Raw genomic sequence first — 27858 nt, 5'->3', positions numbered from 1 at the left:
AGATTTGACCAATTACTGTAATTTAGTCTATTTCTTTAAGCCAACCTTAGGTCTAACCCAATTATGGACCTAATCCATCTAACCCTTTGACCCACAAGTTTATACAATTGTCTTAGGTCTTAATTCACAATTCTAGACCTACTAGACAATACTTAATTCTTTTAATTAGGTATTTGGGCTGATGGGTTAGGGTTTGGTATTTCAAAAATAATATTTAAATTTGAAAGTTTTTATTTTCTGTTCACCAAATATGTTGACTTATTACACAAATATATCAGCATATTTCATAAATAGCAATCCTATTGCTAATTACATAACAGAAAATAACTCAATCAAAATAAATCATGAATATTCCTTTCGCTGCTTCATCTGCATGGGATATAATCGCATCGGCATCCCTACCGCCATAGGAGACCCCATCGAATGGGAAGAGAGGACTTTTAAACCTTACTTTTCTCCTATGACCGGACGGCCATGGCAACCAACCCAATTCGATTACTTGCTACTTGGATCAAGTATATCTAAATATACTAATTTCAAAATTTAAATTTTAAATTTCAAATTTAAATTTTAAAATTTGAATTTCAAATTTCAAACAAATTTCAAATTTCAAATTTTTGAATTTCAAATTTTGAATTTCAAATTTTGAATTTTAAATTTTGAATTTCAAATTTAAAATTTCAACCAAATTTTGAATTTTAAATTTTAAAATTTGAATTTTAAATTTTTGAATTTTGAATTTTGAATTTTAAATTTTAAAATTCAAATTTCAAAATTTAAATTTCAAATTTTTGAATTTTGAATTTCAAACAACTTTCAAAATTTAAATTTTAAATTTTAAATTTCAAATTTAAACTTTTAGATTATAACTTAATCTACGCATGCAAATATATATATCATATCTAAGAATCCGCTCTGATACCATTTGGGGAAAAATTCAGTGCAGGGGTAAAATGGTAATTTTAAATTTTTTAAAAATTACTATTTTACAGTGGAAATTATTAATTAATCTAATTAATTAATAAAAATTTATCCTACACTAGGATCTAAATATGATATATAGCATGCATACATTTAAATTTAAAATTCAAATTTGAATAGTAAACACTTTACTGTAATGTGTTCAGAACACAATACCTTTGTGCGGGTAGTAGATCGCTACAATCTGATCACCGTCAGGAGAGTCTGATCATCATGATGCAGTTACATAATGTATCTGGCCTCTGTGGATCATCCACATGAAGCTTTCGATCTGATCGACTCCTCACGAGTGCTAGCTCGTTGTAGAGCCCTTTCGATAGTCGATGCTGATCGAACTCCTTCGATCGATGTCTGTCGATTCTTTGGATGCTTCAGATCATCAACAGATGTGCTTGAGAGGATGTTGAAGATCTTTCTAAAATTTGGTGGGCTCACGACACTCGTAGTGCACCTTCTCACTTCCCGAACTCCAGGCTGAAACCTTGAAGAACTCACTAAAACCCTACGCACACTTTTTCTTTCTTTTCTTTCTTTTTCTCTGAAAAGGATATAGACATTCACCTTGCACACAAGGATTCCTCACGCCTAGATTTTCTCTCCAAAATTTTTCTTGCACACGCCCCACTCTTCTCCTCCTTTTAAAATAATGTCAAACATCTTATCCATGTGAGAGGATAAAGATGAGTAATTGCATATTTGAATTCAAATCAAATTTTGAATTCAAATGAAAATCAATTTATCCCTATCCACTAAGGGCATGAGAAGAGGAGGGCATGTCTTAATTTGTGTGTGAGTGATTTCATGAGAAACATTTTCTCATGTAATAAATGGGGTGCTAAAAGAGGATAAGGTCAAGGTGCTAAGATTGGTTGCTCATTCAAATTCAAACTTTGTTTTGAATTTGAATGGCCAACCAATCATCCTTATCCACTCATTTGGCACATTAAAGTAGGGCATGAGGAGGGCTTTGCGTGAGAAAAAATTCATGAGAACTTCCTTCTCATGAATTCAAATGGGCACAGTGGAAGTGAGGTGGCGCAGGGAGAATGGGTCAAGGTGGTTTCATTATTTAAACCAACCTAATTGAACCAAATAAGTTAGGCCCAATTAGACTAATTTAAACCCAACTTAATTAGGCTTAATTAGGCTCAATAAAATCCTAATCAAATTAGAAATTGATTAAGTCCAATCCCTGACCAAATCAGGGACCAAACCATCTCGACGATTAGGTCAACTCTTAACCTAATCAGGTCAAACCCAACTGAATCCAATTCAATTGGACTTGATCCAAAAATAATTATTCAATCAAATTGAGTTAATTAGTGATCAAATCACTAATTAAACTTCTCATAAATATTGAGTCCAAATTTGATGGGTAATCGGACATCAGAATTCATCGATATGTAATCCTAATCAAAGAGTCCCAAACCAGTGGGACTCTTGACCCTAGTACCCAAAATGTGTGGGACTCTTGATTAAAGAATCTTGATCTCGATCACAGAGTCCCAGACACGTAGGACACATAGTCCATGAGTATTAAGACCCTTCATTAGCCATCAGATCAGATAGGAACCTCTAATGTGTGTGACCCCACAGGTTCAAACCTAAGCCGGTAGCACAGGAACCAATTCCTGTACTAATCGAAGTGACCATCTAGCAATGGTATCCGATGATCGGATAGGTCGAATAGTCACAATCACAACACTCAGAACCTACGTAAATATGGTTACTGTATAATTCATTCTTTTGAACTCTGTGTTTAGGATGACTCAGGGTTAAACTGTCAACCCTGAATAGATCATCCGAATCGTGCTCAACTCAAACAGTCCTGTGACTCCTCACAAAGACTACCCTGGCCAAGGTTTTGCTAAATTGAAATACGACTGTACACATCTCCTAAACTTGAGTGATCAATCCCATCTTGACACACGCACCGACAGTCAAGTACTTGACTACACCCAGTAGCCTTCTGTCACTGAATTAGAAATTCAGGTAGTCCAGTGCTTAAGTGCAGTAAGTTGCTTGCAAGTTACCATGGCGGTCTCAGTCGGAGGGATATTTATACCCATATTCCATCAGAGCAAATCTTGATAGCAGAAATAGCTCCGGAGTCGGTCACGTTCAGTGCAGATGTACCCTTACATCTCACCTGTATGCCATAAATCAGTGTCTCCACCTTATTGGTTAAGAGGACAACCAACCTATATGGCACACAATGACCTATGCTTGATAAATATTGTCATCCTTGGTAACAACGTATCATTTGATCGCGAACAGATTTAAGGACTAAATGACAAATCCTCCTTTATCAAGTCTAAATAGTCCTAAGGACTTCACCACAACATAGGAGTTCATTAGAAGATGAAATATTTTGTGATGAAAAATATCAAAATAATTTTTATTAATTCATAATTCATGTATATATACAAAAATAAGCACAACCATCAATAGGCTGACGATTGACTTTGGGACACTATTCCCAATATTTCATGCATCTAAATTAGTTGCATAGAATCCTTTATTTAAAATTGGTTGTGCATATTCATATCAAAACAATTTAAGAACAACACCCATTAACAAGATAAGGAGGAGATTTCATCATCCTTTTTGGTCCAAAAATAATCAGTTAGCATTTTGTATTAACCCAAGCCTAATTAAAATTCAGTAGACATTGACTCCTAAGATCAATTGAGTTTAGTTCGAATATTGTGGTGAAGTTAAGTGCAAAGTAAGTTTGGACTCACCCCTGAAACTGGTGCCTAAGGCAAGAGGTTAAAAAGGTTAAGCCTATATGGATTCATGATTATTTAATTGGTTCTGTTAGCTTACTTGATCAATCCAATTAGTGTCTAAGATAAGCAACGAGAGACTCTTATAATTCTACCTTTTACCTGGCCAGTTGAAGAAAGTGAGAATAGACCCAACTTGCATCTAGGACGAGCCACTCTACATCGAACTATTAGGTCTAAAAAATCTATTGGTGTCTAGATTTAATTATTTGCTAACTTATTTATAATTGAAAAAAATAAAAAATATAAAAAAAATTGAACCACACACATTAGGGTTTGCAATGGTACATGCATGATAGGAGATCTCTTTTTCTGACCTAATCGAACCTACTCCAGAAATTGAATAGCTAATTCATGTTAAACCTGATAATCAAATAGCTGAACCACCTAGATAGATGAAGGAATACTTTATTCCTTCCACCTACAACCCATCGATTTGTGTCTACTTACCTGATATTGCTGCAAGCCACTATGAGATCAAGTCGATAACAATCTAGATGCTCCCATCTTTCTCTGGAAACACCAATGAAGATCTTACAAGCATCTAGATGAGTTTTTAGAAATTTGTTCCACAGTGAAGATTCAAGATTTTTCTAATGATGCACTTAGACTGACCCTATTCTCTTTCTCACTTAAGGATAAAGCCAAGTACTGGCTTGGCACAATAGGAAGACCAATCCAAACTTGGGTTGAATTGCAGTGCGAATTTCTTAAAAATTCTATCCCATAGATTGAGCAAACACCATAAGGTGAGCCATCATTGGATTTGCTCAGCTTCCAAGGGAACAAATTCATGAATCATTGGAGAGACTTAAGAAACTTCTTAGAAAATACCCATACCATGGTCTACCTAAGTGGCAAATTGTTCAAGCTTTCTATGAGGATTTAGGAGACTAATATAGATAGATAGTAGATGCAGCTTATAGAGGTGCATTCATGAGCAAGAGTGAGGATGAAGCCTATGACTTGTTTGAAAGCTTGAGTGAAAATTCGATCAACTATGTTTCATTATCTTCTTATAAAGGATCATTCCTTAATAAAAACAGACAGAAATCTTTAAGATTAAAGATTCAGACTCTAGTTTTAAGGCTGACTTGAACCTGATAAATAAAGTTGACCTTTTTGCCCAAAAGTTAGATCAGTTCATAGTCCTAGGTCAGTAATCTCCTATACAATACACATCACCTTCTAATTATTAGGAGATTTATTCTATCTGTGCTAGCCTAGCTCATCATATGAGAAAATGTCCTACGGCTGCGTAGTTTTCATCTTTCATCCAAGAACAAGTTCAAGCTGCTCAATGTTAGATGAGTGCCTTGAAGCTAATTGTTGGCTGACACATTTTATATTTTTAAAACTTATCTTTGTACTTGTAATACTTTTATTATTAACAAAAGATATTTTTATTTTCAATCATGTTTATATGTCCATGATTTGGTCTAGAAATTAATAAAGATAATTTTTGTATATTCTCTAGGTATTGAGAATTTGAGACATACATTAATTAGTTGTTAGTTTCTAAATGCTCCCGATCAAAGGATCATCATGAAGGACAATGATCAATCTATTTAAGATCGGTGCACTATTTACCTCTCTTATGAATAGATGAGTCTCGAATCTATAGTATAGAGACACTGAGATGAGAGTGTGGATGGTTGTTAGAGAATAACTTGCACTGAGTGTGATCAATACAAAAAATCATTTGAATGTCTACTCACTCGTCAGTGATTATTTCGATGCTGCATTGATATGAGTGGTCTTTTGACCTATGATGTTATTGGTTATTCACAGTGAGGCTATTGAGTGTGACTGTATGTTCTCTTAATCCCTAGCCATTCAGATTCTTACTATGTATGTTGGCTACAGTAGATTTAGGTTCACTGTTAGGAGTAAGATGCATATAGAAAAAATCTATCGACCTTAGTAGAAAAAGAGAAATATTGTACGATTTGCGAGACTAAGTTCAAAAATTCTTTGGCAAAAGCAAGTGTGAATACTGAAAAAGAATTTTCATGAGATTCACAAGTGAACTCGAGTCAAGTCAATCTAGCATATGACTGATGATGGGGTCTGACAAGTTCTCTATGACCTCCGTCAAATTAGGACTCATGATAGAAAAACTAATATGATAACTGCATTTAAGGATTCACCTTTCATTCTACTAGATTACCACTACATACTGCTAGTGTCATAATAGATTGTGAGACTCATCGGACATCATCTTAATGATCGATGACCCTCAAAGGGTAGAGCTAAAATTATTTCAATTCATCGAAAGGAGTTTCGATGATATTATAATGGAGATCACAATATATCTCACTATCAGATAGAATAGAACTTATGGGGTCACACATTAAGGGATTAATCTTAAATTAACCAATTGGACTTATGAAGTTCTAATTGGGTTAGGATTTAGAGAAATCTTATTAGGTTTAAGAGAACCATGCTAACACATGGTTAAATCTAATTCTTCTTTGAACTTCAATTCCTTATTAGATAAGGATTGGATCAAGTCTATAGCCTTGAACCTAATCTAAATTTATTTTGATTTGAGTTTAGCTAGGCACCTATTTATGGGTCCAAAAGGATTGGATCAAGCCATTTAGTTGGCAAACAAATCTCCTTATCTTTTTTCTTGATTTTTATTTTGTGGCAAGGATTAATTGAAAAGAAAGAGAAGATGCATGCCTCCCTTTTTGGAAAGACCACGAGCACATACTTTAGAGTGGGTGGATGAAAGAAAGAGGGGCCCACCCCTCTTTTGTTTAGGTGTGAAAGGAGAGAGAGAGGGGCCACATCCCCTCACTTAAGCACTTAAAACCCTAAGGGGGTGCCAACTCTACCTGCCTTATAAATCAAGTGGCACCCCTCATCTTGCCTTATAAGATAAGGGCACCATATCCACTTGATATTTGAGATAAGAACCTTTTCAATTGGGTCTGATTTTTTTGAAAAAAAAAATATATTAAAAGGCAAATGACCTTATGAGATAAGGATTAACTTTTTTAGCCTGATTGGATAATAATTTGAAATTAAGAAAAGATCTATTTAAGGAGATGTCTCCTAAGATTTTAGGCAATTAAATTTTTGAGATTTCAAATCTCTCTCCTTCTCAATATCATCTCCCTTTTTTTCTCTCTTTCTAACACCTAAGAGTTGGGCATCCCATCTTCTCACACACCCAAGTTGAAGAGGGTGATTGCTTCTACATCAAAAATGAAGAAAAAGGCTGCTGTTCAAGTGTTGAGTTTGTGGTCAAAGATCAAAGATTGATCAAAAGTTCAAGAAATTGAGATCCCACTTGGAGAAGAAAGATCTACAATGAGAAAAAAAGTTTAAGATTGATTTAGTGGATATTTGTGGAGGTCGGATATGTGTGCGGCTCAAGAACCTTCAGATCCAAGATCATCAGTTGTGGTGTATTTCAATCCACGCAAGGTATTGAGATCCGATCTCAATTTAATTTTTAATTTTTAGATTATATGCATGTCTTAGATCCAGAGCTTCAGTAAATGTATATTAGATCTATAGCATGTGGGGTTAAAGGATCTAACCTAGATCTATTTTCATCACTACTTTAAAATATTTTGAAATCTATGCATGCTAGTCTATCTGATTTTCTAATAGTGGTATCAGCACCACTGATTCTTTATGATATATATAATCTAATTTTCATATTAGATTAAAAAGTTTAGATAATTTAATATTGATTTTGTATTGGGATAAGATTGTTCTGGTATAGGGTTTATCCTCTATATTGAAAAGCTTGTCCTAGCATAAGATTGATCGATTTTGAGAACTATTTTCAAAATATTTAAATTAATCTTTTAGATCTAAAAATTGATATATATGATATGTCTTTATTCATATTAGATCTACAATTAGAATAATTAAATGTTCACATCAGACTGGTATAAGGTTGTCCTGGTATAGGGTTTACCCCCTATATTGAAAAGATTATCCTAGTTTGATGTAAACCAATTTTTGAAGGATATTTTTAAAGTACTTTATTCATTATTTTAGATCTAATTATACATATATTTAATATGTATAAATTTAGTTTTAAATATAAAAATTAATATATATGTGATATATGTTTATAGTTTAGATCTAAAACTTTATATATATGATATATGATATTAGGTTTAGATCTGAAACTATTTCAAGATCATAAGCCACTAATGCATACAATGAAACATAATCTATAAAATATTTTTAAAATCTAAAAATTATGTTATTGCATGAGGGTATGGATTGAACAAATTAGGTTTAGTGATCAAATTATAATTAAGATCAATTGATTAGATCAGGCTAGAATCTATTGTCAATTTTGAGAACCTAATCAATTGTTGGTTAGGATTAGGTCAAACAAGTTCAAAATTAATTTTAATTATAGTTGGTCAGATTGATTCATATTTTGATATGAATTGATTAACTTAAGACCTAATTTGGCTTAGTGGTTAGGGCCTGTTTTAATAGATTAACTTGATCGATTCTAATCGATCATTTGGTATCTAAGGTAAGTATCTAGATGGTGGTTACTTAATTGATTCTGTTGTTTGACTTGATTAATTTATTGGTATCTAAGAAAAGTAATGGAGGGACCCCCACTCATCTTAACTTACCTGGAAGATTTAGTTTCATGCTAGGTTATTTGTTGACTCGAATTCACCCATGCCGATTAGGATGGTCAGACATATGGATGTGCTGACCTGAACTTGATCAGTCAGATATCATATTTGCTGATTTAGAAGAGATCTAAATCTAAATCTTCTCACTAAATATTAAATCTAGAGGTCTTTCATCGTTGTAGAGATGTAGATTTTTTTCTGATGTTGATCGTTCTCGACTGGATACAGTGGTTCTGTTGTATCGAAAAGGTACAATCACTTTATTGGCATTTGATGCCCTGGGGTAGAGATGAGATTGGGCCAAATAATTATTAGGTGAGGGTCTCAATAATACTTTGCATCCACTGGTAAATGATGGATCTGACTTAACTGAAAAATGTGCCAATAATTATTAGGTGAGGCCATAGAACTTAGAGACCAAACCCGCTGTATCTTGCTTAGTGAAGCAATAGATAAAATGTTGTCCACTCATTAGTCTATGCTCACCAATAACTGTTACGTGAGATACGTATGGATCAGTAGGACCGTAGTACCCACTAGAAATCGATTGCGTATAGATTTTTGTTTCTCCACCCAAGGAATGAGGGAGATTCAAGAAAATAATGGGAGCCTTGTTTATTTTTAAAGTCTATAAAATAAATATTTTATAAGTATAAATATCTAACTAGAAATTATTCTCTCTACAGATAGCCATGTCAAGCGCCAACCTTTTAGCCCATATCCTTGACACTAGTAGGTTGATTAGGACAAACTATAAAGACTGACTCAAAAACTTAAGAATTATTTTCAGTTCTAAAAAGCTAACTCATGTCCTAGATCAGGATGCGCCTGTATTATCAGCATGTCCATCCCTTGATTAATGAGCCACACTTGAGAAGTGGATGGATGAGGATAATAAGGTAAAGTGCTATATTTTAGCATCTATGTCCAATGATCTTCAGCGACAACATGAAGATATGAGGACTACCAAGGAGATACTAACTCACTTGCAATTGTATGGTGAGCAGAGTCACACAGCTTATTTTGAAGTCTTTCAGAGACTATTTAGAGTGAAAATACATGATGGACTCTCCATCAATGATCATTGTTTGACAATGGTCAAGAATATCGAAGAGCTTTAGAAGCTCAGGATGAACATAGACAAGGAATTGCAAGAAGATTTGATCCTCTAGTCTCTTTTTGATTCGTATGGGCAGTTCATCATGAACTACCATATAAACAAGATTGATAGCACTTTGTCTGAATTGCTGAATATATTGGTAATAGCTGAGAGCATCTTAAAAGATTCAAAGGGTATGGCTCTAACTGTGGAGCGGGCTTCTTCTAAGAGAAAATCTTTTTTCAAGAAAAAAAATACTTGCAAAGAAGCAAAAAAAGAGGCCAAGCCCAAGAAGCAAGTTTCAAAGAAGGCTGACGATAAGAAAAAATATTTTTATTGTACCATCGAAGGCCACTGAAGAAGGAACTATCCGATATACCTGGCGATTGTGAAGAATAAAAAGAAGGATGGACCTTTTGAAGGTATGTCTAACTTACTCGTAATTAAAACTAATCTAATGATTTTCTCTTCTTCTAATAGGGTTCTAGATTCTGGTTCAAGTGCTCATTTGTATGCTTCAATGTTGGATCTTGAAGAAGTTAGAGGGCTGAGGGAAGGTGAGATCACTCTTTGGGTCGGCAATGGAGCAATGGTTGCTACTGTGGCCATCGGGACCTACCCTCTGTGATTACTACTAGAAATTAGTTTAATTTTGAAAGATTGCTATTATGTACCTGTAACCATAAGAATTTAATTTTCATATCTGTGTTGGCATAGGATAACTATAATTTTTATTTCAATAAAGATATGTATGCAATTTATTTTAGAAATAAAGTTGTTGCATGTGCTTTCTTGATTGACGGTCATTATCATTTGTATATGGATGCGAGTATTAACATTAACGAGTAAACTGTAAATGCCATAGGGTCTAAGAGACTTAGAGATAAAATTAGCCAAAAGTATCTATGGCACCTTAGGCTAGACCATATAGAAGAGGACAGACTTAGCTAATTGGAGAAAGATGATCTTCTCGGGCCATTGACTTTCGAGTCTTATTCAGTTTGTGAGTTCTGTCTTTAAGAAAAAATGGCTAAGCTGCCTTTTATGGGACAAGAAAAAAGAATCACTGAGATATTAGTCCTGGTACATACTGATATGTGTGGTCCATTTGATGTACAAGCCAGGGATGGCTACGTCTATTTCATAAATTTTATCGATGATTATTCATGATATGATTTTGTCTATTTGATGCATCATAAGTCTGAAGCCTTTGAAAAGTTTATAGAGTTCAGACATGAAGTAAAAAAATAGATCAAAAAATTCATAAAGATTCTTCGATCAAATCGAGGAGAAGAATATCTTAGTGAGAAATTTTAGACCTATCTCAAAGATAATGACATAGTCTCACAGTAGATACCTCCAGGGATACCTCAGCTCGACAGGATATTCAAAAGGAGAAATCGAACTCTATTAGATATTGTTCGATCCATGATGAGCTTCACAGACCTTCATATCTTTCTCTGGAGACATGCACTACTTTCTGCAATTCATCTTTTGAATCAGATTTTTTTTAAATCTGTTCCTACCACTCCATATGAATTATGGTATGGTAAGAAGCTGACTCTTGGGTATCTCAAGATTTAGGGATGTTCGGTCTATGTCAAGCGATAGCAGGCAGACAAGTTAGAGGTTAGGTCTTTTAGGGCTCGTTTTATAGGATATCCTAAGAAAATCATGAAATACTACTTCTACCTTTTTGAGAATCACAATATGATTGTGAGCTTTCATGCCATCTTTTTGAAAAAGAAATTTATTTAAGATGAAAGCAGTGGTAGGAGGATTGAGCTCGAAGAGAAGATCTCTAAAGAGCATTGAGTCCAAGAACCAAAATCTAGTAGTGAGCCAGTAGATGTGGTACCTCCTCTATCTCGTAGATTATGTAGGATCTTCCGTCCTCCTAAAAGATACTTGGATATTCTTACAGAGGATCTAGAAGAAGCATTCCTTATGGGAGATAGGGACATTAAGAATGATCTCAAGACCTATGATGAGGTAATGTTAGATATTGACTTCGAAAAATGGACGGAAGCAATGGAGTTAGAAATTGACTCCATGCATTCTAATCAGATTTAGTTCTTAATAGATCCACCTTAAGATATTATACCTATTGGGGGTAAATAAATTTATAAAAAAAAAATTGAGTCAAATGGTAAGGTAGAGACCTATAAGGCAAGATTGGTTGTGAAAGGTTATAGTCAACATGAAGGCATTGACTATTATGAAATCTTTTCATCCATGGTCATGCTGAAATCCATCCAAACTTTGCTTGCGATTGTAACTTTTCATGATTATGAAATTTGATAGATGGATCTGAAAACTATCTTCCTAAATGGATATCTTGAGGAAGATATCTATATAGAGAAGTCTTTAGATTTCACATCCAGTGATAGTGATCATATGGTCTGTAAGCTATAAAGATCCATATATGGACTCAAGCAAGCATTTTAGAGTTGGAACACTTGCTTTAATGATGTGATCAAAATATTTAATTTTATCAAAAATATGGAGGAGCTATGTGTGTACAAAAAGATCAGTGGGAGTGCTATTATATTCTTTGTATTATACATAGATGACATCCTCCTGATTGAAAATGACATTCTCATGCTGACATCGGTAAAAGTATGGTGGTCAAAAGAATTCGCCATGAAAGACCTAAGAGAAGCTTCCTACATTCTTGGTATAAAGGTCTATAAGGATAGATCTAAAAGAATGATAGGACTCTCACAGTGAATGTACATAGAGGAGGTGCTAAAGAGGTTCAGCATAAAAAACTCCAAGAGGGGTCTCTTGTCCTTTAGACATGGCATTTATCTCTTCAAAAAAATATATCCTGATACACCTAAGGAGATCCAATGCATGAGCAAGATCTCTTATGCTTCGATAATAGGGAGTCTCATATATACCATGTTATGTACATGACCTGATATATCCCTTACCATAAGTGTCATGAGCAGATATCAGGTGAATCCAGGTGAAGAATACTGGATTGCTATGAAGAACATCCTTAAGTACTTGAGAAGGATTAAGAATTTATTCTTGATCTTTGGTAGAGAATCGGAGCTGAAAGTGGAGGGATACACCAATTCAGATTTTATGACTGATGTCGATGATGGAAAGTCTACATCGAAATATATTTTCTTGTGTAATGATGGTGCGGTTAGTTGAAAGAGTTTCAAGTAGTCAATCATTGCAGATTCGATCATAGAAGTCAAGTACATCGCCGCCTCTAAAACTACTAAGAAAGCTTTTGGGTTCAAGAAGTTTGTTGCTGAGCTGGGTGTGATGCCATCAGATGTCATTGCACTGCACTGCGACAACAACGGTGCCACAGCCCTAGCTGAGGAGCCCAAGTCTCATTAGAAGTCTAAGCATATAGAGCGGCAGTTCTATATTATATGTGAATACCTCAAGAAGACATTGATCGAGGTACAGAGAGTCAACTCCATGCAAAATATGACGGATCCACTGACCAAGCCTCTCAGTCAGAAGAAGACCGAAGCTCACCTTGAGAAGATGAGTCATAGGTAAATGGCCAATTGGCTTTATGTCAAGTGAGAGTTTGTTAGATGAGTACCCTAGAAGCTAATTGTTGGCTGACACATTTTATATTTCTAGATTTTATCTTTATATTTATAATACTTTTATTATTAACAAAGGATATTTTTATTTTTAATCATATTTATGTGTCTATGATTTATCCTAAAAATTAATAAAGATGATTTTTGCATATTCTCAAGGTGTTGAGAATTTGAGACATACATTAATTAGTAGTTAGTTTCTAAATACTTTCGATTAAAAGATCGTTACGAAGGACAGTGATCAATCTATTTAAGATCGGTGCATAGTTTACCTTTCTTATAGATAAATAAATCTTGGGTCTACAGTATAGGGGCATTGGGATGAGAGTGTAGGTGGTTGTTAGAGAATAACTTATACTGAGTGTGACCAACACGAGAAACCACTTAGATGTCTACTCATTCATCAGTGGTTATCTTGATGCTACAGTGGTATAAGTGGTCCTTTGACCTGTGATGTCATCAGCTATTCGCAGCAAAACTACTGAGTTTGACTGCATATTTTTTTGGTCCCTAGCCATTTAGATCCTTGCTGTGTATGTTGGCTATAGTAGGTTCAGGTTCGCTGTTAGAAGTAGGATGCATCTAGAAGGAATCTATTGATCTTGATAGAAAAAGAGAAGTTCTATGCGATTTGCAAGATTGAGTTAAGAAAGACTTTAGCCAAAGCAAGTGTGAATACTGAAAAAGAGTTTCCACAGTATTCACAAGAGAACTTGAGTCGAGCCAAACTAGTATATGACTGACGATGGGATCTGACGAGTTCTCCATGACCTCTATCAAGTCAGAACTCATGATAGAAGGACTGAATCATATGATAACTACACCTAGGAATTCACACTTTCATTTTACTAGATCGTCACTACATACTGCTACATGTCACTGATGGATTATGGGACTCATTAGATGTCATCATGATGATCGATGACCCTCGAAGGGTAGAGGTGAAATTATTCCTGTCCATCGAAAAGAGTTTTGATGATATTGTTATGAAGATCATAATATATCTCACTATCAGATAGAATGAAATTTATGGGGTCACACATTAAAGGATTAATCTTGAATTAATCAATTGAACTTATAAAGTTATAATTGGGTTAGAATTTAGTAAAATTCTATTAGGTTTAAAAGAACCATGCTAGCACATGGTTAAACCCAATTCTTCTCTGGACTTCAATTTTTTAAAGACTGAATCAAGTCCATAGCCTTGAACCTAATCTAAATCTATTTTAATTTAGATTTAGCTAGGCATCTATTTGTGGGCTCAAAAGGATTGGATCAAGCCAATTAGTTGGCAAACAAATCTCCTTATCTTCTCTCTTGATTTTTCTTTTGTGGTGAGGATTAATTGGAAAGAAAGAGGAGGCGCATGCCTCCCTTTTTGAAAAGACCAAGGGCGCATACCTTGGAGTGGGTGGATGAAAGGAAGAGGGGCCCACCCCTTTTTTGTTTAGATGCGAAAGGAGAAAGAGAGAGGAGCCACACCCCCTCTCTTGAGCACTTAAAACCCTAAGGGGGTGCCTAGAGTTGGTGCCCCAACTACCTGCCTTATAAATCAAATGGCACCCTATTGGAAAACATAGGCGATTTCATGTATGTATTTTAAAAATTTTTAAAATAAATTATAATAAAAAGTAACTAGATTAATCATATTAATCTAATATGCATATGATTAGAACAATAAATCAACCTACTCTAGGATCTATGACATGATATGTGGCATATAAAATTTAAAAAATAAAAAATAAAATCTACATGCATAGATGTGAGCAGTAGATCAAATCAACTTCTAATCTAAGTTCAAAACTCGATACTTGAGTGCAGATCAATGATTGCTACTACTGATGAATGTGGTAAAAAAGATTTTTACTGGTTGCTCATAGCCGCACATGTGTCCGACCTTTATGGATGATCCACTTGAAGCCTCGATTTGATCGGTCTCCCTAGGAGTGCTAGCTTGCATGAAAACCATCTTATTGGCTGATCTGGATTCTTTCTTCAAATCTCTTGAATCTTTCTAGAGGTTAAAGAAGGACATCTAAAGGAGATGAGGATGTGAAAAAATATGGAGAGAAGATACTTTTCTTTTTTCTTTTTCTCTCTTCCCAAATCTTTAGAAATAAACTCTAGAATCCTAGGTTTCGCTCACCCAAAGAGGAGAGGGCTCTCCTCTTTTTCTCACACCATGAAGTCTTGCTTAAACCCTCTCACCATGAAAACACTTTTCAGATATCTCTCTTTCATGCACGAAAGAAAAAAATCCTTTTATTTTGGCATCAAAGTGGTTAGGGTTTGAAGAGTCCAAGAGAGGTTGGACTCTAGCTTGTGTTGTCGCCCCCCCTCTCACAAAACCCATGCCAAAATAGTGCAACACCCCATCCACCTTTCTTTCTCATGGTAAATCAGATTTCCATCTAATTTCCCATGCCACATATTCCTCATTTTGTTGCACACAATAAAAGGAATACAAGGCATGGCGTGAAGTTGGTTGGGATGAGATCCAATCTCATCTTGATAAGGAGTTATCTTTGAAATAAAATTTCAAATATTCCTTTATCAAAACCCATCCATATTTGGTGTTGAGAAAGGAGAGTGACATCAGATATTTGCATGAAGAAACCTCATGCAAAAACACTTTTAGCATGATGAAGGATGGCATCTAAAATTGGTGGCGCAAGGGAAGAGGAGTCCAATTTTTTATGGACTCTTGGTTTCCTTATTTAACTCGAAATCAAATCATATTTGGTTAGGCCCAAATAGATAGATGAAATCCAATCTAATTAGGTTCATAATTTTTTTATCAAATCTTAATCCAATTAAAAATTGATTGAACTAAAATCTTGATCAAATCAGAGATAATTCTCCCTTAGCGATTAGATCATCCCATAACCTAATCGGGTCAAACCTAATTGAATCAAATTCAATTAGATTTTATCCAATCCTTTTTGCTCAATCAAATTAAGCTAATCAATAATCTAATTATTATCTAATCCTCTATTAATTCACTAACACTTAGCGAATAAATTTATTTCAACTTTTGCATAAGGTTAACCATCAATCAAATTGACGATTAAACCTCTTGAACGATTCTCAATCATGGATCAGCCACATGATCAGTCAAAAATATCTTTTGAGTGTGATGCCATAGGTTCAAACCTAAATCGATAGCATAGGAATAAATTTTTTAACCAACCGATGTAACCATCTAGCAATGAAACCTAACGTCCGAATAGATTGAATGATAGCAAGGTAACATTCAAGAACCTACTGGCGTATGGTTACCATATAATTCATTTCTTTGACTCTAATGCTCAAAGAGACTTAGGGTTTAACTGTCAACTCTAAAATAGTCATCCATATTATATTTCAATCTTTTAAATCCATCGCATGGATTATTCAGGCTCAGATTTTGACAAATTAAAATACACGGATGCATTAACTCCTACTTATTTGGAGGGATCAATCCATCTTGACTCATGCATCGATTTGACAAGTATTTGACTGTACCTAAAAACTTTCTATCATTGAATTAAAAATTTAAGTAGTTTGATACTGAAGTACAGTGAGTTGCTTGCAAGTTACCATTGTGATCTCAGATCGGAAGGACACTTATACCCATACCCTTTATGAGCTACTCTTGATAGCAGAGTGCTCTGCAGTTGGTCATGTTTAATGAGATGTACTCCTATATCTCACTTGCATGCCATATCAGTATCTCCACACCACTTGGTTATGAGGACAACCAATACATATGGCACACAATAATCTACACTTGATAATCGCTATCATCCTAATAATAGCATGTCATTTGGTCGTGAACTAGTTTAAGGACTATATGATAAATCTTTCTTTATCAATCAAAATAATCTTAAGAATTTTATCACAACACAGGAGTTCATTGGAAGATGTAACTTTGTGATTGTTGGTGCAAAAATCCGCTTACGCCGGAGAAGCTGGAGTCGCGGTCGCCGTCGGGACCTGCAAAAGAAGTCTAAACCGGAGGTGGGGTTGCTCCTGCAAGACCCTCCGACGCTCAAGTCAGTTCTCTACCTCAACAAGAATGGAGTGCTCGAATGAAAATTTTAGCAGAGTTTCTAGATAAAAACGAGAGCTTACAGAATAACATATCTGGGGTTCCCCCTTTTATAGGAGGAGGGGGCAACAAACTGATGGTGATACTTGTAACCGTCTGGCAGTGGGCCGCCCATAGTCAGGAGAAGTTTATTGCGGAGAGTAGTGGGGTGGACCCGTGGCTATTATCGGGGCGCGCCACGTGGAGTATGCCATGAGGAGCGGAGCGGCGTCCGTTGTCGCGACTTACCAGAGGATAGAAGAATCATGCGGTATCCGTCGTAGGAAGCAAAGCAGGACCGTGGCCATTATTACGGCCTGCCAGGGAGTGATGGAGCCACATGGAATCTATCACAGGAGGTGGAGCAGGGTCGTGGAGTGATGGAGCCATGTGGAATATGCCGCAGGGAGTGGAGCAGAATCGTGGCTGTTACTGCGGCACGTCAGGGGGTGAAGGTCTGCCGGCTGAAGTCCGGCTGGAGCATCTGGCGGAGAAAGGTAGCTAGCCATCTATCTGAGAGGAGCTCGGAATCCGGCTTTCGCAGGAGTTCGGATGAAATCTTCCTTCAGTCACAGTCGAGGGTGGAGTCTGGCCCCCGTAGGGATCCGGGCGAAGTCCGTCTGCAGCTGTTGGTGTCGAGGATGGAGCCCGGCTCCCGTAGGAATCCGGGTGGAGTCTTCCTGCAGTTATAGTCAGGGGCGAAGTCCGGCTCCCGTAGGAGTCCGGACAAAGCTTACCAGCAGTTGAAGTAGGGGACGGAGCCCGGCTCCCGTAGAAGTCTGGGCAGAGTCCACTTGCAGTTGAAGTCATGGGCGAAGTCCGGCTCCCGTAGGAGTCTGGGTGAAGTCCGTCTGCAGCTGTTGGTGTCGAGGATGGAGCCCGGCTCCCATAGGAATCCGGGCGGAGTCTTCCTGCAGTTAAAGTCAGGGGCGAAGTCTGGCTCCCGTAGGAGTCCGGATGAAGCTTACCAGCAGTTGGAGTTGGGGATGGAGCCTGACTCCCGTAGGAGTCCGGGTGGAGTCCACTTGCAGTTAAAGTCAGGGGCGAAGTCCGGCTCCCGTAGGAGTCCGGACGAAGCTTACCAGCAGTTGAAGCTGGGGACGGAGCCCGGTTCCCGTAGGAGTCCGGGCGGAGTCCACTTGCAGTTGAAGTCATGGGCGGAGTCCGGCTCCCGTAGGAGTCCGGGCGAAGTCCGTCTGCAGCTGTTGGTGTCGAGGATGGAGCCTGGCTCCTATAGGAATCCGGGCGGAGTCTTCCTGTAGTTAAAGTCAGGGGCGAAGTTTGGCTCCCGTAGGAGTCCGGATGAAGCTTACCAGCAGTTGAAGTTGAGGATAGAGCTCGGCTCCCGTAGGAGTCCGGGCGGAGTCCACTTGCAGTTGAAGTCGTGGGCGGAGTCCGGCTCCCGTAGGAGGCCGGGCGAAGTTCGTCTGCAGCTGTTGGTGTCAAGGATGGAGCCCGGCTCCCGTAAGAATCCGAACGGAGTCTTCCTACAGTTAAAGTTAGGGGAGAAGTCCGGCTCCCGTAGGAGTCCGGACGAAGCTTACCAGCAGTTGAAGTTGGGGACAGAGCCCGGCTCCCGTAGGAGTCCGGGCAGAGTCCACTTGCAGTTGAAGTCGTGGGCGGAGTCTGGCTCTCGTAGGAGTCCGGGCGTAGTCCATCTGCAGCTGTTGGTGTCGAGGACGGAGCCCGGCTCCCGTAGGAATCCGGGCGGAGTCTTCCTGCAGTTAAAGTCAGGGGCGAATTTTGGCTCCCGTAGGAGTCCGGACGAAGCTTACCAGCAGTTGAAGTTGGGGATGGAGCCCAGCTCCCGTAGGAGTCCGGGCAGAGTCCACTTGCAGTTGAAGTCGTGGGCAGAGTCCGTCTGCAGCTGTTGGTGTCGAGGACGGAGCCCGACTCCCGTAGGAATCCGGACGGAGTCTTCCTGTAGTTAAAGTCAGGGGCGAAGTCCGGCTCCCGTAGGAGTCCGGATGAAGCTTACCAGCAGTTGAAGTTGGGGATGGAGCTCAGCTCCCGTAGGAGTCCGGGCGGAGTCCACTTGCAGTTGATGTCGTGGGCGGAGTCCGGCTCCTGTAGGAGTCCGGGCGAAGTCTGTCTGCTGCTGTTGGTATCGAGGACAGAGCCCGGCTCCCGTAAGAATCCAGGCGGAGTCTTCCTACAGTTAAAGTCAGGGGTGAAGTTCGGCTCCCGTAGGAGTCCGAACATCGAGGATGAGGCCCGGCTCCCGTGGGGGTCCGGGCGAAGCGATTGGAGTTCGCCATCAGCAGTCGAAAGTCAGAGGAGACTTGCAAGGGTCAATCCCGTCAGGAACTTTGGCTGAGGGTATTTTATACCCAACACCAGTCTCCCTACTTCCGAGTTTGAATTTTGAATGAAGAAAGTACAGAGAGGTTGGCACAGCCGAAGTTGGCCCTTGGAATCCTGTGCACGATCGCCCCCAGATATTTTGACATTAAATGCGCGCGTGCTGGAGTCTTTTCGAATCGGGGCGATACGAAGGGACCCTTCGAAATTCTTGCCGGTATGCTGGCCCAGGTACGGCACAGTAATGGCTCTGTCAGCCGTCAGTTTAGCCGCCTGCCGTGGCGAGTGGGACACGTGTCGAGCGTGGGCCGGTTGGGGGGATTCACGATCATTATGGCACCGGATCCCAGGGCCTATTTAAACCCTTCCTTCCACCTTTAGGGGCCCTATTCCGCTCGAGCGTTCTATCGGTATCCGCCCTCGCTTCGAGAGTCCTGATTCTCTTGGCGTCTTCTTGGGCCATAGGCATCCTTCGAGTCGTCCCTGTCCTCACCCCTCTGCATCCCTCAGAGCGATCTAGGTTAGTCCCAGAACCTTCGCTTTTCTCTCTGCCGTTTAGGGGCCTCTTCTTTGCCATTTTCCTCTGTCGTCTCCCTCTGAGTTAGCCCCCTGTGACCTCTCATCCTTTATTCCGTCCGTTTTCTTTGGGATCTTTAGGGTCTTCATTTGAAGTTATTCAAAATGTCCTCCGGCACCTCCGCCTCCAGCGGTTCCGGGAGTTCTTCCGCCTCAACACCCCAGGTCCCCCGTTCTGCAGATGAACCTGCCTCCGGGGCTGGGCTCCGCCCGATTTTTGCGTCAGGTGCCATTTCATGCTCCTTGACTCTGGATGAACTCCTTCTGATAAGGGTTCAAAATGGAGTTCCTTCGGAGTACGACCTGGAGCTGCCTGGCCCCTCCGATCGGGCTAGCACTCCCCCACCCGGTCATTTTTGCTTGTATCAGGAGGCGTTCCATGTCGGGCTCCAACTTCCACTTCCGTCCTTTGTTGTCGCCCTCTTCCGCTTCTTAGATATCTCTTTGGCCTCAGTTGCTCCGAATTCTTTTAGGTTTTTGATAGGGTTTCTTTCCCTTTGCCACGTAGTCGAGGTCCAGCCGTCCCTCTCTCTGTTTAGGCATTTCTACACCTTTAAGCGTCACCCTTCGACAAAGGACTGGTGTTATTTCTCCCCTCAGTTTGGCAAGAAGGGGTTGCTGAAAGGTGCCCCCTCTTCAATCCACAACTGGAAGGGGAAATACCTCTTCGTCTACTGCCGACCCTGAGGCTGGGCCTGCCCCCTTGGGGCTCTCTGAGGGACTCTGTCCGTCGGGCTCCCAGCCTGGGGGAGGACGACCTCCAGGCTGCCTGAAGCTTCTTGATTATTTCGCTCCTTCCCTTTCCAACCTTCTGAGGGAGCAATTTTTGTTCAACATCAGCCTGAGCCCCAAGGATCCTGCGAGTACTCCATCTTTTCCTTTCTCTTCTTTTCTTTCGTCCTTCTTTTTTTCTTTCTTTTTCTTCTTGTCTCTTCTTTTTTTTTGTGTGTGTCACTCCTTCCTTTTTCATCCCATTATTGATTTCTAATTTTTGATGACTTTTTTTTTTTAGGAATGGACGCCGAAGCAGCACGGATGCTCGCCAGGGGCCTCAAAGTCCACAAAAAAAAGGGTGCCGCGGCCTCCGGATCAGCAAAGAGGGCCAGGATGGAGGAGACAAGCTTGGCCATGCTTGTCCAGGTGGCTCCAGCGATAGACGTTCCTTCGGACGCCGAACCAACGACCCCCCGGGCCTCTTCAAGGAGTCCACCGACTGGGGCCCCCGTTCCGGGGGTCCACTCCATGAAGGCCCCATAGTCGAGAGGGGGAGGAGAAGGAAGTCGGGCCCGTAGGGTGAGTAGCCGCTGGGCCGCTGCTGACGAGTCCCTCGATTCCGAAGAAGAGTTGGAGAACCCCCTCAATGACAGGGACCTGATCAAGCGGTTGATCGACAGCTGCATTCTTCCTGAGGTCGTCGAGAAAATCGATCGCGTCGATCCTGAGCAGCGGGTTTGGGACTCCTTGGGGTCCTTTCTCGAGGTAAACAGATCTTCGTTTAATTGGTTTTTCGATCCTTGTTCTGATCCTTTAGCCGCCCTTACAGATTGGGCACCTACTCCTCGCCAATATCGAGGCGACGAACCGGGCGAGGAGGGACGCCATCCAGGCGGAGGAGCATCATCGGGCCGAAGTCGCCCGCTTCAAGGAAAAGGCCGCTGAAGTAGTCACCCTCCAAGAGGCCCTGGAGAGAGAGAAGCAGGCCCGAGAGGAGGAGAAACAGACCTTGGAGGAGACGATGAGAATGGCAGAGGCCGGGGTTGCCAATTTGATGGAGCAGATTTCGGTCTTGGTCTCGGAGGCTAGGGGTCTTGCGGTAGAGGAGTTCAAGGCCTCCACGGAGATAAGAGACCTGAACATCCGGTTCGATCAGGAAGCATTCATCAAGGGGTTCGAGCTCTGCCAGGAGAAGGTGGCCAAAAAATTTCCTGACCTCGACCTCAACTTCTTGGGCGAGGAGTCTGAAGATGAGGCCGGGCCTTCTCCCGCCGCCACTATTGCAGCAACCCCCCTTCCAGGGACACCGAGCTCCCCAACTCCTGCCTCTGAGGTCTGAGACCTCTGACCTTGTAGCTTTCTTTTACTGTAATTTTTCCTTTCCTTTTTGTCTTCAAGAATCGTTCAATCAATAAAATAGAATTTTTCATCGTGGATGGCTTCTCTTCTCCCCTTTTCTCCTTCTTTCTTATTTTTCTTTCTGCAATGAGACACACCTTGACGCTCCTGTCTCCCGATGGCAGTGTCCTGCCGATGCACTTCCCTTGCCCCAGGGGATCCCGCTGAAGTCCACGATCCAGTAGCTAAAGAAGGAGGTTCTTCATGCGATAAAAAGGGTGAAGAAGATGGAAGGTGAGCTTCACAGGTTAAGAGAGGGTTACTCTGAAGCCACCTCGGAGGCCACCCACTTTCAGAATCTCTACGTGAAGGGGATCATGGAGTACAGTCGGAGGAAGGCGGACTTCGCGAAGGAGCTTGAGGAACACAAGAAGAGTGCCAGCGATCGAATTTGGGCTCAAGCTGCCAAGATCAGTTCTCTCAGGGCGGAACTGTCAGCTGTGCAGGAGAGGATCGATCGACTGGAGGGAAGTTCGTCCCGGCTCTTAGCTCGGGCTGACGGCGACTGGGAGTGGTCGAAAAAGGTCTCCAACCTTCAGCAGCAGCTTCAGAATGCCGAGATGAGCTATGACATGCATCGGGCTGGTTGGCACAGGCAGGTGGATGAATATAAAGGGAGACTCAGGGTGGCGACCGATGAAATCGCCTGTCTTCAAAGGCAGCTGGCTGATAGGGCTCAGCTCGCTTTTTCTCGGGATTCCAACGAACTCCAGTCCCTAAGGGGAACTGCAGAAGGGCTTTCTGTCGCCCTCGGGGAGAGGATGGCTGAATTGCAGCAATTGAAGATCCAGCTGGCGTACGAGTAGCAGGCCGTCATGGATGCAGAGGAAGAATCCGAGGTCCTGAGAAAGAGGTGTCGAGAGGTGGAGAACGAAAGCCAGCGACTTCGTCGGGCGCTCTAGGATGCGTTGCAGAAAAAGAGAGAGCTAGAAGAAGAAGTTGAAAATCTGAGGTAGTCCTGGATGAGGGGTGGAGCAGATAATTCTAGGTCGGAAGGAGCAGAGCTTCCCTAGGGCTCTTTTTGGCCTTCCGTCTTTTCATGTATACATTTTCTCTTTTGTCATTTTGTCTCGCTTTTGTCGTTTTGCTTTTCTTCCTTTTGCCCTCTGGGCTTCGTGGTGTATATTTTGCAAATGGAATGAAAATGGGATTTTGTGTTATCTCATCCACGTATTGTATTAAATTATCGCCCGCCGAACTTCTTTTGTCTTTTGACTTGTCCAATGTTGACGTCATTTGGAGGTGCCCAGTCGTCGACACGCTGATTTGCTTTCCTCATCGTTCATGGCCGTAGGCTCGAGCTTGGTGGTCCGAACTCCGCATTACCCCGAAGGTGTCGCTATTTTCTTGACCCATGTCGAGAGCTTTCTTAGAGGCCGGGGGTGTTTGGTAGGAATTTTCCATCTTCGTTGAGGCGAGGTTCCTTAGGTCTTTGGTGTAGTTTGTCCCTCGTCTGTTTTCGATGTAGTTCGTCACTTTTCTTCTCAATTTCCCTCCTCTTCCTGGAGTGAGGGTTCTCCCCTTGCTTTTTGCGGGGTTGCGTAGAAGTGTAGAGGGGCCCTTCCCCTTCATCCGATCTTATTGGGCGGCCGGGTTTTGTCACCGTCAGGATGAGGTTCCCCTTATGTTACCGACGTAGTCGATCTCAGCTCAGGTTGGGATGAGGTTCTCCTCCTATTTTCAATGGAGCCGTGGGGGCACATAAGGGTCATTGCAAGGGCCTCTCCTCCCATCCGTTCTGGAAGAACCAGACCTTCGACTTTGCTCATGTCAGGATGAGGTTCTCCTCCTATTCCAACATGACTGTGGGGGCGCATTAGGGTATTGTAAGGCCTCTCCCCCTATCCAGTCTAAAAGAACCGGCCCTTCGACTTTGCTCATGTTAGGATGAGGTTCTCCTCCTGTTCCTAACATAGCTGTGGGGGCACGTTAGGACGTTGTAAGGCCTCTCCCCCCATCCGGTCTAAAGAACCGGGCCTTTGACTTTGCTTATGTTAGGATGAGGTTCTCCTCCTGTTCCTAACATGGCTGTGGGGGCACACTAGGGCGTTGTAAGGCCTCTCCCCCCATCTGGTCTAAAAGAACCAGGCCTTTGACTTTGCTCATGTTAGGACGAGGTTCTCCTCCTATTCCTAACATGGCTGTGGGGGTACATTAGGGCGTTGTAAGGCCTCTCCCCTCATCCGATCTAAGAGAACCGGGCCTTTGACTTTGCTCATATTAGGATGAGGTTCTCCTCCTGTTCCTAACATGGCTGTGGGGGCACATTAGGGTGTTGTAAGGCCTCTCTCCCCATCCGACCTTAAAATAATCAGACTTTCATTTTAATTATGTTAGGACGAGGTTCTCTTCCTATTCCTAATGTAGTCATGGGGGCACCTAAGAGCCGTTATATGGGCCTCTCCCCCAATCCGATCTTAAAATAATCGGACCTTCATTTTAATTATGTTAGGATGAGGTTCTCCTCCTGTTCCTAACGTGACCTTGTTTTAATTGTTAGAAGGGATTATCCCCAGCCGTGACAAGCCCATGCTAAGTCAAAAGAAATTTTAATTCGAGGCAAAGTCGTCGGTAATACATTCACAGGCCTTTCGAGTCCCGTGGTCGTGGAAGGTCTGCTCCCCCTTTAGGTCCTCTGGCGATGGAGTTGATGATCCCGACTGGAGGCCGATCTCTGGGTTGCTCTTCTCTCCTCGGTGGCTCAAGCTGTGATAGGGCCCTTGACCGATCTTCCCTACCCTCAGGCCGACGCTGAATGAACCTATCGAGTCGGCCTCGCCGGATGAGCTCCTCGATCTCGTCTCGGAGCTGGATGCATTCCTCCGTGTCGTGGCCGTGATCGCGATGGTAGAGGCAGAACTTGTTGGGATTGCACTTCTCGGGGTGGCGCGCATCCTCTCTGGCCTAGGGAGCTGCTCCCTGACCTCCATCAGTACCTGGGTCTTCGAGGCATTGAGGGGGGCATAGTTACGGAATCTTCCCGGTGGAGAACCCCACCGAACCCCACGATCCGGACTTCTCTGCCTACGTACCCGAGGAGGAGTATGGGCATGCTTGTGCCCAGGAGGGGATCGAGAATGTGGCTGAGCTTCTCTCGACCTTTTTTCGACTGCAGGCTTACTCGAGTCTCCCGCCTGCCGCTCTCTCACGGTCTTCTCATCCTTCATTTTGAAGGTTTCTTTCGCTCGGGCGTACCCTTCAGCCCGAGCCAACAGATCAACGAAATCCCTGGGGTACTTCTTCTCCAGGGAGAACAAAAGGTCATTCTTCTGAAGGCCGCCCTTCAGAGCGGCCATTGCTACCGAATGGTCCAAATTTGGACCTCCAGCGCTGCAACATTGAAGCGGTTGATGTAGGCCCGAATGGACTCTCCCTCCCTCTGCCTGATATTCATGAGGGACTCCGAGCCCTTCTGGGGGTGCCGGCTGCTGACAAAATGGGCCACGAATTGGTGGCTCATCTGATCGAAGGAAAAGATGGTACCTGGCTTTAGCGTCGAGTACCATTTCTCACCGCTCCCTTCAAGGTTGATGGGAAGGCCCGGCACAAGATGGCGTCAGGTGCGCCATGAAGCAGCATCATCATCCGGAAGGCTTCCAGATGATCGATCAGGTCGAAGTCCCGTCGTAGCTTTCGAACTGGGAGAGTTTGAAGTTTGACGGGATCAGTTCCTGCATGATCATTTGAGAAAAGGGGGGGTCAGTGCAAATATCCTCACCATAAGCGGGGGGAGCGTGGCAGAGTTCTTCGATTCGCTGGTTCATTTCCTGGAGCCTCCGGTCTAGGAAATCCTCTCGACTTCGGGTCTCGAGGGTCCTCTGGCAGAATGGGGGCAGGGATCTTCCAGGGGTAGAGTCATGATCCGATTGAGGGCTATCCACCCTCGGGTTCGTCTTCCCGAAAAAGATGGGGTGGCTGGCCCAAGTGGCCCGCCCCACTACCAGATTCTGGCGTTCCGGTGACACCCTTTCCAGGTGCACTGATGCCTGCGGCTGCTGCTGCTGCTGCATGGCCTACACGGCCTCAGTGAGGCCTCTGACCTACTGCGCCAGCAGATCAAATTGCTCCGCGCCAACCGCCATCGTCGGAGGAGGAGGAGGAGGCTGGGAAACTGGAGGTGAGGCCAGAGCCTGAGATCTGGCCGCAGAGGCCGTGGATCGTCGTGTGGATGCCTTGCGGGGAGGCATCAGGCAAAGATCAAGTAGAGGAGGGAGGAGAGGATGCCGGAAAAGATTCCTGGGGGCGGTCCCGTTGAGCGCTCCTTTAAGAACAAGGGTACCACGCGAAGACACAGTGGGCCCTTCCTCTAGCACCAATCCTGTTGGTGCAAAAATCCGCTTACACCGGAGAAGCTGGAGTCGCGGTCGCCGTCGATACCTGCAAAAGAAGTCTAAACCGAAGGTGGGGTTGCTCCAGCAAGACCCTCCGACGCTCAAGTCAGTACTCTGCCTCAACAAGAATGGAGTACTCGAACGGAAATTTTAGCAGAGTTTCTAGGTAAAAATGAGAGCTTATAGAATAACGTATCTGGGGTTTCCCTTTTATAGGCGGAGGGGGCAACAAACTGATGGTGATGCCTGTAACCGTCTGGCAGTGGGCCGCCCATAGTCAGGAGAAATTTGTTGTGGAGAGTAGTGGGATGGACCCGTGGCTATTACCGGGGCGTGCCACGTGGAGTCTGCCATGAGGACGGAGCGGCGTCCGTTGTCGTGACTTGCCAGAGGATAGAAGAATCGTGTGGTATCTGTCGCAGGAAGTGGAGCAGGACCGTAGCCATTATTACGGCCTGCCAGAGAGTGATGGAGCTGCGTGGAATCCATCGCAGGAGGTGGAGCAGGGTCATGGAGTGATGGAGTTGCGTGGAATATGCCACAGGGAGTGGAGCAGAATCACGGCTGGTACTATGGCACGTCAGGGGGTGAAGGTCTGCCGGCTGAAGTCTGACTGGAGCGTCTGGCAGAGAGAGGTAGCTAGCCATCTATCTGAGAGGAGCTCAGAATCCAGCTTTCACAGGAGTTCGGATGGAATCTTCCTTCAGTCACAGCCGGGGGTGGAGTCTGACCCCGTAGGGATCCGGGCGAAGTCCGTCTGTAGCTGTTGGTGTCGAGGACAGAGCCCGGCTCCCGTAGAATTCGGGTGGAGTATTCCTGCAGTTACAGTCAGGGGCGAAGTCCGGCTCCCGTAGGAGTCCGGACGAAGCTTACCAGCAGTTGAAGTTGGGGATGGAGCCCGGCTCCCATAGGAGTCCAGGCGGAGTCCACTTGCAGTTGAAGTCGTGGGCAGAGTCCGGCTCCCGTAGGAGTCCGGGCGAAGTCCGTCTGCAGCTGTTGGTGTCGAGGATGGAGCCCGGCTCCCGTAGGAATCCGGGCAGAGTCTTCCTGCAGTTAAAGTCAGGGGCGAAGTCCGGTTCCCGTAGGAGTCCGGACGAAGCTTACCAGTAGTTGGAGTTGGGGATGGAGCCCGGCTCCCGTAGGAGTCTGGGCGGAGTCCACTTGCAGTTAAAGTCAGGGGCAAAGTCTGGCTCCCGTAGAAGTCCAGACGAAGCTTACCAGCAATTGAAGCTGGGGATGGAGCCCGGCTCCCGTAGGAGTCCGGATGGAGTCCACTTGCAGTTGAAGTTGTGGGCGGAGTCCGACTCCCGTAGGAGTCTGGGCAAAGTCCGTCTGTAGCTGTTGGTGTCGAGGACGGAGCCTGGCTCCCATAGGAATCCGGGCAGAGTCTT

The sequence above is a fragment of the Elaeis guineensis genome, chromosome 8 (assembly GCF_000442705.2).
Source record: "Elaeis guineensis isolate ETL-2024a chromosome 8, EG11, whole genome shotgun sequence".
Classification (NCBI taxonomy): domain Eukaryota; kingdom Viridiplantae; phylum Streptophyta; class Magnoliopsida; order Arecales; family Arecaceae; genus Elaeis; species Elaeis guineensis.
This window is presented reverse-complemented; position numbering follows the sequence as displayed.